The sequence below is a fragment of the Myotis daubentonii genome, chromosome 5, assembly GCF_963259705.1.
Source record: "Myotis daubentonii chromosome 5, mMyoDau2.1, whole genome shotgun sequence".
Lineage (NCBI taxonomy): Eukaryota > Metazoa > Chordata > Mammalia > Chiroptera > Vespertilionidae > Myotis > Myotis daubentonii.
In genome coordinates, this window is record NC_081844.1 from 5,786,038 (window position 1) to 5,791,611 (window position 5,574).

Sequence of the window (5,574 nt, forward strand, 5' to 3'; positions counted from 1 at the left end):
ACTAGAAGTCCTAGCCACAGCGATCAGACAAGGAAAAATAAAAGGCATCCAAATTGGAAAGGAGGAAGTAAAACACTCACTATTCTCAGATGACATGATATTGTACACAGAAAACCTTAAGCCTTTAACTACTAGACTTTAATCACCAAAAACTACTAGATTTAATAAATGAATTTGGCAATGTAACAGGAAACAAATTCAACACCCCAAAATTGATGGCTTTTTAATGCACCAATAAAGAATTCTCAGAAAGAGAAACTAAACAAACAACCCCATTTACCACTGCAACAAAAGAATTAAAATACTTAGGAATAAACTTAACCAAGGAGGTAAAAGACCTTTACTCCGAAAACTACAGACATTGAAAAAAGAGATAGAAGAAGATATAAACAGGTGGAAAGAATATTCTATGTTCATGGGTTGGTAGAATCAGCATCATTAAAATGTCCATACTACCCAAGACAATCTACAGATTCAATGCAGTCCCCTTTAAAATATCAACAGCATATTTCACAGACCTAGAATAAATACTCCAAAAACTTATATGGAAACAAAAAAGACCCCGAATAGCTGCAGCAATCTTGAGAAAGAAGTACAAAGTTGGAGGAATCACAATACCAGATTTCAAGTTACACTACAAAGCCACTGTAATTCAAAACAGCCTGGTACTGGCACAAGAACAGGCATATAGATCAATGGAACAGAACAAAGACCCCAGAAATCAACCCAAGACATTACGCTCAATTAATATTTGACAATGGAGTCAAGACAGTCTCTTCAATAAAAGGTGTTGGGATAATTGGACATATACTTGCAAAAAAATGAAACTAGCCCGCCAATTTATACCATACACAAGAATAAACTCAAGTCCTGGCTGGTTTGGCTCAGTGGATAGAGTGTCAGCCTGCAGACTGAAGGGTCGCTGGTTTGATTCCAGTCAAGGGTACATACCCAGGTTGCTGGCTTGATTCCAATAGGGGGCATGCAGGAGGCAACCAGTCAATGATTCTCTCTCATCATTCATGGTGGTTTTTTAAAATATATTTTTTTATTGATTTCAGAGAGGAAAGGAGAGGGAAAGCAAGATAGAGATAGAAACATCAATGATGAGAGAGAATCATTGATTGGCTGCCTCCTGCATGCCCCCCAATGGGGGTTGAGCCTGCAACCCAGGCATGTGCCCTTGACCAGAATCAAATCCGGGATCCTTCAGTCCACAGGCCAATGCTCTATCCATTGAACCAAACTATCTAGGGCTCTTCTCACTTATGTTTCTATGTTTCTCTCCCTCTCCCTTCCTCTCTGAAATCAATAAAAATATATTTTTAAAAAAGAATAAAGTAAAAATGGATAAAAGACCTAAATGTAAGTCGGGAAACCATAAAATTCCTAGAAGAAATCATAGGCAGCAAAATATCAGACATATCTCACAGCAATATCTTTACAGATATATCTTCCAGGGCAAAGGAAACTAAGGAGAAAATAAACAAATGGGACTACACCAAAATAAAAAAGCTTCTGTACAGCAAAAGAAACCATCAACAAAGCAACAAGAGAGCCCACTGCATGGGAGAACATATTTGGCAATGTTATCTCTAATAAGGGTTTAATCTCCAAAATTTATAGGGAACTCATACAACTCAACAAAAGGAAGGTAAACAATCCAATAAAAAAAAAAATGGGCAAAAGACCTAAATAGACACTTCTCCAAAAAGGACATACAGATGGCCAAAAGACATGAAAAAAATGCTCAAGACACTGATCATCAGAGAGATGCAAATTAAAATGACAGTGAGCTATCACCTCACACAAGTCAGAATGGCTACCGTCAACAAATGACAAGTGCTGGTAAGGATGTGGAGAAAAGAAAACCCTAGTGCTGGTGGGAATACAGACTGGTGCAGCCAATATGGAAATATGGAGTTTCCTCAATAAGCTAAATATGGAACTGTCATTTGACCCAGTGATCCCACTTGTAGGAATATATCCTAAGAAACCTGAAACACCAATCATAAAGAATGTATGCACCCCTATGTTCATAGCAGCACAATTTACAATAGCTCAGATCTGGAAACAGCCCATCAGTAGATGAGTGGATAAAAAGCTGTGGTACATTTACACCATGGAATACTATGCAGCAGTAAAAATGAAGGATCTCTTACCCTTTGAGACAGCATGGAGGGACCTGGAGAGCATCACGCTAAGTAAAATAAGCCAGTCAGAGAAAGATAAGTATCACATGATCGTGCTCAGATATGGAATCTAATTAACAAAATAAACTGATGAACAGAGTGATCCAGAGGCATGGAAGCCTGGGACAGACTGTGGAATTTCGGAGGGAAGGTGGGAGATGGTGGGTGAGTGGGAAGTAATCAACCAAAGAACTTGTATGCACATGTGCATAACCCATGGACGCAGATAGTGGGGTGGGAGGGCCTGGGACAGGGGGCAGGGTGGGCTGGAGGGGGTCGATGGGGGGAAAAACGGGACATATGTAATACTTTCAACAATAAAGATTTTTTAAAAAAACCAACAAACAAAAAACAAATGCTAGCCAGCAAAGGGCCAGTCCTGGGGCACGCGGCGTGAGCCACCGGCCGCAGAGCTGGGTGGAAAAGGCAGCACTTCCAGCTTGCTGTAACTTAATTTAGGACAGCTCGGAATGTTCCTCTTGTCAACAGTAATGTTAATACATGGATAATGCAATGAAAGGTTTAATGTATTTTTATTCTGTGTATATAATTGTGTATTTTAACAATGCATACCAAGCAATGTCATGCACCAAACCATTCAAGTCATTCTTTTTTTTTTTTAATATATTTTATTGGTTTTTTACAGAGAGGAAGGGAGATAGAAAGTTAGAAACATCGATGAGAGAGAAACATCAATCAGCTGCCTCCTGCACACCTCCCACTGGGGATGTGCCCGCAACCCAGGTATATGCCCTTGACCAGAATCGAACTTGGGACCCTTCAGTCCACAGGCCGACGCTCTATCCACTGAGCCAAACCGGTTTCGGCCATCAAGTCATTCTTATAATTTTCAAGAAAAAAATATATGTATATGGATTTCAAAGGATTACATGTTTATTTCAGAAAGGAGGAAAAAATACAGGAAAGTAGAAAAACAATTCTTCCTACTCCTTGAGATTACTACTCAAAAAAAAAAAATTACTTCTCAGTATTTTAGCTTTCATTTTTTCTATATTTATCTTTTTCAAAGTTGAATTCCTACCATATCGGAAATTTTTATTCTGCTCTGTTTATTAAGCAAAAATATCCTTTGCATATGTCTTCTCTCAACCACAATTGAAACGAGGTCAACTTGCCCTAACTGGTTTGGCTCAGTGAAACGAGGTCAACCAAGTCTGGTACTCGACCAAAAAGCGAGACAGGGATTGGACTCTAAGTGTGTGTTTCATAATATCAGATGCTGGAAATCTGGGAAGGTGACAGGTAAAACTCCACCTGCCCCTTAAGCTTATTAGGAGTGAGATTATGTGGGGGGGCCAGGGGAAGGGAATGTGGTGGGAGAGAGTTGCAAAAGGGGGACTCAGGGGTTTGCAGTCCTGGGATTTGAGTCTCTGGGGTCTTGGGTCTTGATTAATGTCTTCATTACTGGTCCCTGGAACTGGACCGTCTGTCCTGAAACCCAGGAAGGGGTGACTGGGTGTGTGTCATCCAGTGTTTCTGAGACCTGGTCGACCAGCTCCCACATTCCTGGTGGCCAGTCGTGTAAGTTCAGGGCTGGGTTAAAGGCTCTTTGTTCTTGCCAGGTCAACTGAGAATTGCAACACAACCTTAGCCAGAACATAAGGTTAAAATAAACATACACAGTTGATGAATCAATTACTTACACATTCTGTTAGTAAACGGGTGGGAAAGGAAAGAGAAAGGAAGAGAATAGAGGGAAAAATAAAAAATCACATTTCTATTTTATCCATGTACCCCTATCACAATAACTCAATTATGTGGAAATAAGCAAAGATCCCCCCAAGTGAGAATGCGGACTATCTAACCAGAGCTGCTATAGGAAGGGGCCAGCTGCCGTCATTTGCATCTGGCAGAGAGCAGACAGGCCCTAGGCAGGTGTGCGTGGGGGGCCGGCGCCGAGCCCGGCTCACCAGCAGCAGCATGTCCGTGTGATTGGTGTGGGGAGCACAGCTGGCTTCCTCTGGTTTGCCCTGAGATGGGGAGGAGGTGAAAGTGACCAAGCACTCAGTGCTGTAGAGGCTGTGGTTTGGATTTGGGGGCTGGTTACTGCAGAGGCTGCCATAGGCGGTCTGGTCAGCCTCAAACATTAATTTTTAAACTGTTTTTCAAACATTCGCTATTGTGCAAAACTTGGAAAGTATAATTTATTAAAATGTATAAAATCATCTATGTAACCCTAACCACCTATACCTGGGAGTAAGTCATGTCTGACTTTACATGACTGGGGACTTACGTACACTCTAACCTCCGGGGCTCCTAACAATATACACGCATCTTCACTTCAAACGCACACTTTGTAAAGAACCTATAGCTAACCCATGCTAAGTTATAGTGAGCAACCATTCTTTAGGACGTTATTTCCATTTTTTTCTCTTCTACTTCAGTGAACATTGCACATAAATAATACATCCAGCCCTAGCTGGCTTGGCTCAGTGGATAGAGCATGGCCTGCGGACTGAAGCTCCCGGGTGAGATTCAGGGCAAGGACACATGCCCAGGTTTTGGCTTAGTGCACAGTAGGGAAGTGCAGGAGGCAGCCGATCAATGAGTCTCTCATCGATGTTTCTATCTCTCTCTCCCACTCTCTTCTTCTCTCAAATCAATAAAAATATATTTTAAAAAATAATAATACATCTGGGCGATTCAGGGTGTTTATAACGGTTTCCACTTTACCGCTCTCCCAGCAGCCCCAGGAGGGCTCCTCTCCCATCCTTGTCGGGCCTGGGAGCTGTAATTCTTTTAACCAGATGGTTTGTGTGGTCAGGCACGTGGGAGCGTTTGGCGGCCGGCGTCAGGGTCCCGGTGCGGCTGGGACAGAAGTGGCGCGGGAGGGGGAGGGGGTGGGGGTGGAGAGCAGCGCGGGGTGGGGGGCCCTGCTCCCCCACCTTCCTGGATGGGGACTGAGCGGTGGGGGTCCCGGGGCTGCCCGAGGGATGGGTTTGCGTTCACAGCTGCCCCGTCGCCGAGCCGGTTTCCGGGACCCCGCTCAGATGTCCTGCAAGTTCCAGCCCCGGGCCCTGGCCGGAGGGGAGGCGCCCTCCAGCGCCCTCTCGGCGACGTACAGGGGCGGGAGGAGGGGGACGGTGCGGCCCGAGGCCCGGCCCTTGGGGTACAATCTTCCCAGCGAGTCCCCGGGGAAGCGCTGGCTCAGACGGAGAAGGGACTGACCGGTCCGCGGCCGGGCACTGACGCAAAGCACAGCCTACGCCCCCCTCGCGGCCAGGGCGGCCGGGACCGGAAGTCGCAGGAGCCCAGCCACCGGCCAGGACGCGCCGGGGGCGGGGCCGGGCGCAGGGCGCAGGCGCACACGACTGGTGTGGGCGGGGCGGGGCCGGGCGCAGGGCGCAGGCGCACACGGCTG